The sequence below is a fragment of the Callorhinus ursinus genome, unplaced genomic scaffold (genome assembly GCF_003265705.2).
Source record: "Callorhinus ursinus isolate GAN/ISIS: 27379988/994484 unplaced genomic scaffold, GSC_fseal_2.0 scaffold10, whole genome shotgun sequence".
NCBI classification, from domain to species: Eukaryota; Metazoa; Chordata; class Mammalia; order Carnivora; family Otariidae; genus Callorhinus; species Callorhinus ursinus.
The window spans coordinates 69,218,936-69,229,182 of NW_027397072.1; the positions used below are offsets into that span (position 1 = coordinate 69,218,936).

Here is a 10,247-nt window from a genome sequence, read left to right on the forward strand (position 1 = left end):
ATACGCAAATATTATTATCCTTCAGTACTACCAGATTGCATTCACGAATGGCTTCTAATATTGTTCTTTGCCAGCAGCATCAAGAAGTGTTTTCCTCTGTATATTTTTATGCATCCTCCGAAAAATTTTCTTGATATAAAAAGAAATATCTCATTACATAATCTGCTTTTCTCTGATTCCTATCGTATCTTAATCTTTAAATCTTATCTTTTACTCTGCAGCCAATTAAGCCAACTGTGCTCTCTGTCGATGGGGGCCCAGTGTGCCATGGCTGCAAACAGTAGCCTCCTTGGTAGTGTATGCAGCCTGTTGATTGTATGGGTTGCCCTAAGGGACCTTGGAGACAGCCCTTTCCAGTGGATATTGAGGTCTGACCTCATGCTATCTCCAATCTAGGCTGCAGATAGGTATGCGGGGTGCCTTTGGAAAGCCCCAGGGCACGGTAGCCAGGGTCCACATTGGCCAAGTCATCATGTCCACCCGTACCAAGCTGCAGAACAAGGAACATGTGATTGAGGCCCTATGCAGGGCCAAGTTCAAGTTCCCTGGCCTCCAGAAGATCCACATCTCCAAGAAGTGGGGCTTTACTAAGTTTAATGCGGATGAATTTGAAGACATGGTGGCTGAAAAGCGGCTTATCCCAGATGGCTGTGGGGTCAAATACATCCCTAATCGTGTCCCCTTGGACAAATGGAGGGCTCTGCACTCATGAGAATCTCGGCACTGCCCCCTCCCTATTCATGCCCACCAATAAAACCTACTTCCTGTCAAAAATCAATCAATCAATCAATCTTATCTTTTACACTTGGCAAATTACATCATTTGACCATATATTATTGCCTCTTTTTTTTTTTTTTTTGGCTTTTGTTGTTGGTGTCCACAAGTGCTTTGTGTATTCTAGATGTTAATCTATTGTCAAGTTTAGTGAAGGAAAATTACTTCTTCCAATCTGTCAACTACCGGTGAGACTTTTGTTAAACACAAATTTTAAGGTAGTTAGATCCATCCATGTTTATCCTTATAGTTTATTTGGGGTGGTCTTTTTAAAGAGATCTTTCACTATCACTAGGTCAGAAATATACCCTCTCAAATGCTTTGCAATCTTACTGTGTTGTGTCTCATTATGTGTTTATTTTGACTTATCCTTTTGGGGACTCTTTTGTGACATTATTCTGAGGATTCTTGACTGTATGTAATACTGAATGTTTCTCAGTAATTATCTCTTATACTAACTTCTTCCATTCTTTCCTATTGTGATACCATTTCATTCCATCCTTCCAAATATTCTGATTTTCTCTTCCATGTGTTTTTCTCTCAGCTACAGAATTAATAACTTTTTTCAGTTGTATCTTCGTTTCACAAATTCCCCATTTAAATTGTAACTAGTTGACCATTATTCTTGCCCATTTATTCAATTTTAATAACTAGAATTTTTGTATCTTTAAAATAAACCCATTTATTTTCTTTCATGCTATACTGTTATTGCTAGATGATTTCTATTCTTTAATTTACATCTTTGAAGATTTCAAGCACATTTGTTCAATCTAGACATTCTATTTTATTGTTTGAAGTGAAAGTACAAATTTTTCTATTAAAATGCTTAGTTCACCATGTTAACTGGCATTCTCATAATGTCTCATAATAAAAAGGAATTTTTTCAATTCACTTGCCTTAACATGTTTTAAGATGCTGTGCTGCCCTTTATTCCTACAAAATATATTAAAGTTCAAACTAACAGCAGAATACTTTACAAGTAAAGGTTTTCCTAAATGAATGTGAAGACCCTTGTATCTTCTATCATTACTTCTTTATAATACTTTCTTTGAATAGCCACAGGTAACTGTTCCATATGCATCTTTTCAGATGTATGCTCTGCAAATAAATGGGCATAAAAACACGCACGGAAGGCCCATGCAACTCCTTTTCTTTGGGCATATGAGTCATATGCAATTTCCTGTTTTAACTTATTACCAACATTGAAATTCTGCTGGGCAAATTATACAAATTTACATGCCCACTAACATAGCACAATAATAGCTGTTGCTCTACAAACTACTGCTGTTCTATTGGTTTCTCTACACCCAATAAATTTTTGTTAATATTGCCTATAAAATAGGAGAAAATAGTATATTCTTCCATTAATCAAAGGTTTCTGATATATTTCTGTTTATGGTTTCAAGTCCTCCATGTAGTTTCAAAACTGGTAATCAAATTGGAGACAGTACTTTATCAACATTTTAATTTTACAGATGAGAAAATCAAAGTCCATAGAGTTCAGGGCTAGAGGTGAGACTCAGATTTTCTGATATGTTTTTTTTCAAGACCTATGGTGTCAAGTGTGGTCCTAATTGACTTTTTATTTTTCAACCCCTATTCTTTCAGGTAATTTCTCCAAATCAGAATTGTAAAGATGAATATAAACCAAGCAACTTTTCCCCCTTCTTAGCTATATAACACAATCTAAGTAATCACATTTCAATCTGTTATCTAAGAAAATAAATCATTATTCTGGATTAACTTGGGTCTGTCTTGCTTTGCTACTAGTCTTTTTCATTCTTTATAAACTTTTAAATACACTTCTCTAATCAGTGTCACCTTAGTGTACCTTAAGGTAATCTCAGCTTTGAGGCCTTGACTGTCCTTTATCCCTACAAAATGCACTAACAAATAACTTTAAAAGTGAAGGTTTTCCTAAATGAATGTTTTTAGATGCGATATCTCTAGTGGCTCTGTGGGAGAGGAAATAATACCATTAGTCAGGGTAAGAAAACAAACTTATTTACCATCTGGCCTGATGAAACACTGATTTTAAGAGCCAGTATATCCAACATCCAAATCTGACCAGAACCTTATGGTATTGTAAGACTCAACATCTCTGAATATTCACCATGGAGTCAGAGGATTCTTGATGGCTGGGATAGAGTTAGTGCACTTTGTATATTTTGAGATCAGGAAGTTAAAATGAGTTTTTTGTTAACCCAAAGAATCTGAAGGGAATAAAAAGTCATTCAAAATAGAATCATTCTCTATTGGGAAAGTTCTGTATTTGATGAATATAACTACTTGCAGCTTTTTTCCTGGATGGATCCTTTTCCCTTTACTGGAAAGAAAACTGCTCATGGGGAGAACATTTTCACTGAAATTATGATTCATCCTATTCCAGGAGTTTTGCTGATCAATTATAAATGTTGTCCTAGGTAATTATCAAACAAAACTATGAGATAGGTATTATATATATTCCCATTTTGCAGACTGGGAAGCTGTACTACAATAAGAAAAAAACAGCCTGTTAAAATTGCATAGCTAAAATTTACTAGATGATAGAAGAATGTATGGTAAAATATCAATGTCAACAACTAGGTGGATATATGGATGGTAGCTGAAACTTTTCTGCTTTGATACTTTTGTAAAAAAAAAGTGGAGAAAATACTGCATAGCTAATAGTTAGAAGAATGGGAATTTTTAAAAATAACCTCCTACCCTTCCAGTGCTCAACAGTCTTGCAAGAGTATTACTGTAAAAGAACTTCCATCATATCATGGGAAGAACATGCAATATGGGAACAGAAGTGAGTTCAGGTCCCAGCTCTCCCCATCTTTTAGCTGATCTTGACTGTTAATCAATAAAGCCAAGCTTACAGTGCTTTCAAGATTTGGCTGTAATAATATTTGTGAATTAGCATAGTAATTATGTTCAAATACCATAAAAACCAAGTCATGGGACGAAAATGGTGAGAAAGAATCTGTTCCTTAGTCCCATTACTATCTTAAGAGCACTAGATTATCAAGGAAAAGAAACAATAATTCTTTTTCCATTAGGACCCTGTAGGTCTTTTTTTAGAATGGTGGAAAAAAAATGAAACTTAAGGCTCTTAGGGAATGAAAGCAATAGGCTCAATAGAGGGAGTCAGGACAGTAGGGAACAGAAGTGCTATGGATAATAAGGGAACTCAACCTGAGAGAAGAAGATGCTGAGCCACCTGGGCTCTGTTTTGGATAACTGCTTTATGGACATGGGGAGTATCATTATGAATGCTGATACTGTTCATTGCCTCATGAGCAGCCTTTGTAGTGGAGGAATGCAGAAATGGACTCAGGGAGGCATTGACCCTGAACTCAACTGGAACATGGTACACAAAGAAAAGTGATTCTGGAAAACTCATATTGATTCAAATTTTCAGCAAGCATGCTCACAAACATGTTGAGATTGATCTAGTACCTCACATTGGTTAGCAGGTAGCCTAAAGGTTAGATTCCCTGGAAAAAAAATCAGGAGAGGATGAAAATCCAGAAAAATCTGCTATGAGAATGACAAAAGTTGCTCCTTGAAAAATTTGATAATTCTTGCCCCAGTCAAGCAGCTTCACTGGCAGCAGCAACATTAAATGAAGAGACCTGAAGGCTAGAGAAGTTTGCCCTTTCATGGGAAGAGCTAGTCTGTAACCTCTACATGTTACTCTATGTTAGGAGGTTGAAAATTTTACCCAAATTACTTTCATCCACATTTTACCCTTTAATGGAACTACTATAGTTTTCCAGCCGATTACATTCTCTCTCTTTTGTGACGACCATGGAGAAGACTTCCATAAAAAGGTCCTGCCATACCCACAGGCCAGCTCTTAGAATAACTTGTTCCTTGGCCATCAGTCCCAAATCTCTGTTCTTGAATAGAGCTAAGTGGACCAGAAATCAGAGCCAAGACAAAACAAACATACCCATCTAAAACAGGTGCTCCTTATGGTGGTTAATGATCAAGTGATTTTGTATTTCTTAGGAGGTTAGACTATTAAATTAACAGACAGAATATTTAGTTATGAGTATCAGAGCAATGGTATCAGAAGACTGCTAGAGGTTCTGTGCCTTAGTCTTACCAACATCATGTATCTGCATGAGGCCTAATTATTGAACAGCAGAGGTGGTTCTGAAGGAGAAGATTTATACTCATGCTCTTTGACTCCAGGTAACCACAGTCTATATTTGCTCCCTTGAACGTGAACTAGTAGGCAAACACCTTCTTTTATGTCATTCCTAGGGAACGATCTTAAATTGCAAAGAGGAATTCTCCACACTGAGAGAAACAAAACACCAATGAGAAGTCAACATGAATTTATAACCACTGGATAGGAGACGAAAATGGTAAGATGAAAGGTAAAACCAGTAGCAAGAGTCAAGAGACAGTAGCTAAGGTAATCAAGAGGAGCAGAGACGTCAGAAGTGTAAGCCTCAAGACCGGCGGTGGTTAGAGAAGGGAAGCCACAGGAGCAGCAGATAACCCTGGGACCTCCAGATAGCAAGGCAGAGTGTGGCAACGAGGGACCTCAACACCTGCTTGCTTTAGTCGTTGAGGAAAGCACAGAAACCATCAGGTAGCCAAGAGAAAAGGAAGATGAATGAAGGCCTTGTGTCCTCAAAAGCTCTATAGCCTTAGAGATTACTAGGTTTTCCCCTCAGCCTTGGTCATTTCCTTTGACTTACAGGGCCTTGGGAAAACACAGTATAAACATTACAAAGAGACAGGCACTTGACACTTAGAATGAAGTAAAATATCCCAAATAAAATATCCCAAATAAAAATGAAGTTACAAATGGCTATATATAGTGAATAGAAAAGTTGGTTTTAATAGATCTTTCAAACAAAAATACCTAAATATTTTCCCCATAATAATCTATAATATTCAATCATATAATAATTTTCAAACAGAATCTAGAGACTCATTAGTGACATCTAACAGCTATCCTGTATCTAAAGAGTACAGTCTATGATCTTGAACTGTCATAATAGTTTTACGTATATTTTTATTTAATCCCAGTGATAATCAACCATATGAATCAACCATATGAAGGTACTATTATCCCTCTCCTTATAGTTAAGTAAACTGACTTCTGTTATATAAAAAAGGCATTGTTTATACCAGTAGAACCAATGGCACCTATTCTACTACAGAATTTGAATGGTATTTTTCTTATGAAAGAGAAATGCACATATAAGATTCCCTACAACTACCACTGAATACTAGAAAATACATTCCAATTTCTATATTTGACTTCTGACCAAGACAATATTCCCCTCAGCATGACTAAACTTTAGACAGTTTTCTTCCTAACTATTGCTTCTTGAGCTCCCCTTCCTTAGAGCATATGCTTCAGAAAACTTTCAAATATAAATTCTTTCTCTGCCCTGTTGAGATGTGAATATTCTTTCAGCCTCTTGCCAGGTTTACAACCCAGGAATGTCATTCTAAAGGTCCTGGAAGCCATCCTTTTGAAATGTAGTCATCAAAGAAAACTATACACGTGTGTGCACATGTGCATGCATGTGGGAGTGTGGGAGTGTATGAGAGAGAGAGAGAGTGTGTGTGTGTGTGTGTGTATGTATTCACGCCCATGTGTTGAATAGAGGAGCCTAATTTCCATAAATATAAATAACAAAGAAGGCCTAATCACAATGACCAACCTCCCCCTACCACCATCCCTTTAGTACTTTTACTTGAGCTCACCCTAAGTGGTCAAAAACATTCCAGTCTTTTGTTTGGGAAGAATTGAGTTCAATCTCTCTTCCCTATTGCAACAGTCTTGAATGGAGTCTTCCTGGCCTGCTTAACTTGTCTGGTGCAATTTTTCTTTGACACATCATGAACAGAACTTAAAATTGAATGAAACCTGAAGATATCTGTTAGCAATTTAAGAAACTCAAAGATAAAACTTATCTCCATTTCCTAATTATTCATTCTCCTTTGTAAAATGAGAAGTGATGTGCTCTGATTTAAAAGAAGCTACACCAGCCACCCGGATCCCTCAGTCCTTTAAGTGTCTGACTTCTGGTTTCATCTCAGGTCATGATCTGATGGGCCTTGGGGCTCTGCGCTCAGCAGGGAGTCTGCATGAGATTCTCTCCCTCCCTCTCCCTCTGCCCCTCCCCCACCTTGTATATCTCTTTCCAGGGCTCTCTCTCAAATAAATAAATTTTTTAAAAAAATAAAAATAAAAGAAGCTACACTGTACCATTAGGGTTGAAGGAGTATATTGAGAGTGTTTGGAGAAATATCCTTTCTGGGTCTGTTTGGTTAGTGTGGGTCAAGATTTATGTTACCCTTTGCTTTCCTCTAATGGATATTTTTTTAGCCATGTGGTCGATGTTGCAGCTGTATTTTCACAAATATGCAAATTCGTAGTAAATAAGCAAGATAGGGGCGCCTGGGTGGCTCAGTCGTTAAGCGTCTGCCTTCGGCTGAGGTCATGATCCCAGGGTCCTGGGATTGAGCCCCACACCAGGCTCCCTGCTCTGCAGGAAGCCTGCTTCTCCCTCTCCCACTCCCCCTGCTTGTGTTGCCTCTCTCACTGTGTCTCTCTCTGTCAAATAAATAAATAAAATCTTATAAATAAATAAATAAATAAGCAAGCAAGCAAGCAAGCAAGATAAACCTAGACATGGATTTTTCTAAATGGTTAACTGTTGCATGCTATGGAAGTAGTTAATCTTGATTTTAAATTTAATCTCTCATCTCTAATCCAGTTATTATTATTTTTTCAATGCCCTGGTTATTTTACTGAGGAAAATAAATGTTTCTTAAAAACACAAAATTAGAGTGGAGGGGATAAAAATCATACCATCAAATATAAGGTGCAAATCTCCAACTTACTGTAAAAGGGGAGAAACCTAGTCTGTCTTCCAAATTCTCCTATACCATGCCTTTTACTGCCAGCACAGAGTCAGTTATTTCAAGTTGATCATTTTATCTATAATATGGGTACAGTACAGTATGTAAATGAGTAATGCTGGGTGAGTGCAAGCCTGGGAGATTGCTTATCAAAATGAGATGTTTTTCTCTTGAGAGTCTTTCAGCGAAAATGTCTTAAACCTAAAATCAATTAAAATGCCCATAAATGCTTGGGTTTCTGTAGTCAAATGAAAAAGCACATAACATTTTAAGTGATGAGATAAACATGCATTTGGAGCCTGTATTGGATTGCTGAACCTCTGGCTTAGCTTATTGTATGTCTATAAAATTCTTTTAAATTTTAGATTGTTTTGTCCATATTACTCCACCCAAAGTAAGTTTACTAACTTATCAACTGCTTTGATATATCAATCAAGAGCCAATGTTTCCTCTATTTATTTTATGACTTCTCTTTAATTAAAGAAATGTAGCATAATGTATCATAGTACTAATAGTGCCTCATCATGTAGTTTGTATTAAAATTATAATGATACAACAATATCTCTCTTGGGGCACTCGTAATTCATATTTTTACAGATGTTGCTAGTGCTTATGAAAGCAGGTTTGCATTTGGTAAGCCAGCAAAACTAGAGCTGCAATAAAGTGATGATGACTTCAAAATGGCAGTGGAAAGTATGAAAATGGGAAATTAATGCTTTTACATACAGAAACTTTCTTTATAATTGAATTGTGTTATTTTTCAGGTGAATGTTGTTGCCTTAGGTTTCCAGGGATCTGTGTCTAATGATTATTACTGTTTCTTGAAAATTGCAACTCATTAAGACGGCTATCTTCTGGCAGACTTACCTTTTGTAGTATTTTTCATGTCATGGAGCAGATTGGGAAAGAAAAGAATGTTTATGGTTTGACTGACTCATGTAAAATATTCATTAAGTGAAAAAGTCACACTGAAATATCTTGTTTACAAGAGACACTGGAAATGGCATACAACAAATACATAAGAGCATGAGGAAGGATAAAATTTATAAAAATGTAGCAGCATTCAAGCATACCAGCAAGTAATAACAGATATGCAAATTAATATAAAACTGCAAAGCAAAGTAAGAATTAAGATTTAGGTATATTCAGATTTGTGGTAGAAACTGTTATTAAAGACATATTTTTCTATTTGGATTTTTGTTATGACATGGTTGAACTTGAGATAGAATCCATTTTAACATTTATTATAGCTTTGTGATCTATAATGGTATTTTTACACTTATCATGATAAAGGAAAAGTAATAAAAATAAATGTGTTTCAAAAGTACAGATTACTAATATTTTTCACACTGGCAATGAGGTCATCTACAATATAAAGGGGCACATTTTCAGTTATTTAATACAGAACTTTACAGCTTTGTATCTTCCTGAAATAGAATTTCTGAGTACTTATATTTGAAAATATTTTCATGCCTTTTGTACTTAGTATACAGCATATTTATTATAAACACACACATGCACTCCCTTTTGAGAATAGCAAGTAATAGTTTCTGTCTACAACTGGGGAAAAGTCAAAGCTAATTCATAACATTAAACTTTTAAAATAACATAAATGTTGCTTAAAATTTTTCATAGGATTTTTTTCTTTTCAAAATAATATCCAACCCTATTGTTTCCTTTATAATTTGGGAAATTCTCTAAGCATCAAAACCTATTGACCATATACATCATTTTATTTTATTTTATTTTAATATAGTTGTCTATTTAAGACTTCAAGTGGCATTAGAAATTATGCTAGCTTAAATTTTAAAAGTTAAAGATTATTAATGAAACCAAAACCATTATAAATATCTTGACAAATTTCAGACTTTTCATATCCAGTAATGTTCAAAAATCCTAAAGAAAACTCCCTGTACAACATGTTGCCCTCCATGTGTGGCCTTATTCTCCATTCTCTTTGCAACAAAATTTCTCAGGGAGTTGTCTATTAACACAATGTCCACTTCCTCACATTCTGTTCTTTTCTCAACTCATCCTACCTCTGTTCCTTCCACTCAACTAAACCTATTGTTATAAAGGTTACCATGATCTCCAGGTGGCTTGGTTTATTGCCTTCCCCACCCACCACCCCACCCAGCTACAAGTCCTATGAAAGAAGCTTTTTACACCTAGTTTACAACATTTACTGAATGTCCTAAATTTCCTGTAATGCAGTAAGCAATCAGTAAATATTTGTTCAATGAATAAAAGTTGAAAAAAATCAACAGAGTTTTAATAAAAATGCACTTTACTCAAGAATTAAAGAGATCCTTTGTGCAGGTCATATTCTTAAACAAGGTAGTTGTTCATATATATTAACCTCTCTTAGGGGCTCCCTATAGCTCTCAAGGCCTCTTGACATCCTTGATAATTCTCAACCAGCATCCAGTTTCTGCAACAATTTTAGACTCTTAAAATTGCAGGAATCCTAGGCATGGCCAAGGCTCCACTAGTTGCTGAATATGCCTTTCATGACTCCCTGACCCCCTCCATGTGTATACTATAAGCCAGTTTATTTTTGCAAGCATATTTGTGAACTCGGTCATATGCAA

The 10,247-nt window shown here is 35.9% G+C and overlaps 1 non-coding gene across 1 annotated transcript; it reads left to right on the plus strand.

Moving 5' to 3' along the window:
* The first annotated feature begins 215 nt into the window (after nucleotides 1-215).
* Nucleotides 216-349, plus strand: LOC112821754 (small nucleolar RNA SNORA70). Its single transcript, XR_003207535.1, has one exon. It is a non-coding gene; the product is annotated as a small nucleolar RNA SNORA70 (small nucleolar RNA).
* The last annotated feature ends 9,898 nt before the right edge of the window (nucleotides 350-10,247 follow it).